Source organism: Penaeus monodon, chromosome 29, assembly GCF_015228065.2.
Source record: "Penaeus monodon isolate SGIC_2016 chromosome 29, NSTDA_Pmon_1, whole genome shotgun sequence".
NCBI classification, from domain to species: domain Eukaryota; kingdom Metazoa; phylum Arthropoda; class Malacostraca; order Decapoda; family Penaeidae; genus Penaeus; species Penaeus monodon.
Genome location: NC_051414.1, coordinates 1,987,210 through 1,988,719, shown reverse-complemented (window position 1 = coordinate 1,988,719; position 1,510 = coordinate 1,987,210). Strand labels below are relative to the sequence as shown.

The following is a 1,510-nucleotide window of genomic DNA, read 5'->3' as shown; positions in this document are numbered from 1 at the left end:
CACATCTACAATGAAAACAATCTCATTTCATGTAAAACAAAGGAATAAATGAACTCATACACATTTACCCATATACACATTAAGAAAGAGCAAAGGACAGATAAAAGCCATTTTCAGTGTTATTAGTTTTACTATCTTCAATAGAAAATCACCTTTTCCCCTCCTAGCCACTCATCAACAATGCAGCTCAAAGTGAAGGCTTGCATGAAACACACTAGGGTGGGAAAAGTATCCATTTCTCCCCACATAATCTCTCAAAATGTGACTGGATTCCGATGACAATTTGCATTCGTAAAGGTGAGAATACGCTGCTCTTCCCTTGACAAATACACTGGTAGCAAGCCTCAAGCAGTGCTGACACAAGAGCAAGGATTATTTGGCTTAAAGTTTCTCATCTGAAGTTTTGAGACCAGACATCCAGAGACTCTGAAGAGACTGAGGCAACCTGGCTAGGGTGCACGACAGTGAATTCAACAAATATTGGAGTATTACACTATGCATGATCTTCAGTGCTCATAGTGTGACTTAAAAAATCCAAGCATTACAGGCAAGAACACTGCCTACAACAACTGGCCACTGTTCTTCTGTAACCACTAGGCAGTGCATTTCTTAGGAACACTGTACTTCTTTCAAGCGTAAAAATAACTAATTTCTGCATTTACAGAAAAAAAGTCATGTTACAACACTGTAACAACAGCCTTGTATCTCCTGCTGAATCACGGTCATTAAAATGTACAAAATCTTTTGACCGCCTCTCATTCAATATATAGACTAGTGGTTTTTGTCTGTGAATGAGGACATGCAAATACCAAAACAAAGTTGTTCTCAAACACAATAAATACACAACAGGTAATGGGAGCTATGAACACAAGCTATAGGAGAAAACAAGAAAAACCAATAAAGGTACATATTGACTTGGCAGCACTTCTAACAAGCATGACCACATTGTGATTTCCTGTTGCAAGGCAAAGGAAGAAGAAAATGGAAAACAAAATATAATTATATGAAAAAAAAAAAATAAAAAAATCAAAATAATAATCCCTTTTCAATTATAAGAATATAAATATTCTGTATGCTTAGGAACTAACTCAAACAACTTACATAACAATAAGAATTTTTTAAAGGAAATCAAAGAAATAATACTGACATAACTACAAGGTCATGCATGTGAAACCTGCTATAAATCAACCCTTGATTGTGGCTTTGGTTGTGAAGTTATAAATATGCACTGATATCTCCATGAGCACTTCATTTTCTTTCCTTCTGTTCATCCTGTATCTTACTATACAATATAGCTTCATAAACAACACCAAGTAAATAGTATTGGTACAGAGTTCACCGAGCTCCTGAGGTTCATCCGTTGTGGTCATCGCAAGAGAATCCCCAAGTAACAGAGCCTTGTTAATTCCACACTGCGATGTTTTTGAAATCATAATGGGGATGAAGGCAAGAGTGTCACAGAACCCTTGCATAGTTTTCACAAGTTTAGAACTCTCCAAAACAATATTAC

The 1,510-nt window shown here is 36.2% G+C and overlaps 1 protein-coding gene across 1 annotated transcript in view; it reads right to left on the bottom strand.

Moving 5' to 3' along the window:
* Positions 1–110: 110 nt before the first annotated feature.
* LOC119591895 (COP9 signalosome complex subunit 1-like) overlaps positions 111–1,510 on the bottom strand; it is a gene marked incomplete in the record, with an annotated part of 20,891 nt that continues 19,491 nt past the window's right edge. Inside the window, 1 exon segment of the mRNA XM_037940644.1 lies at positions 111–1,510.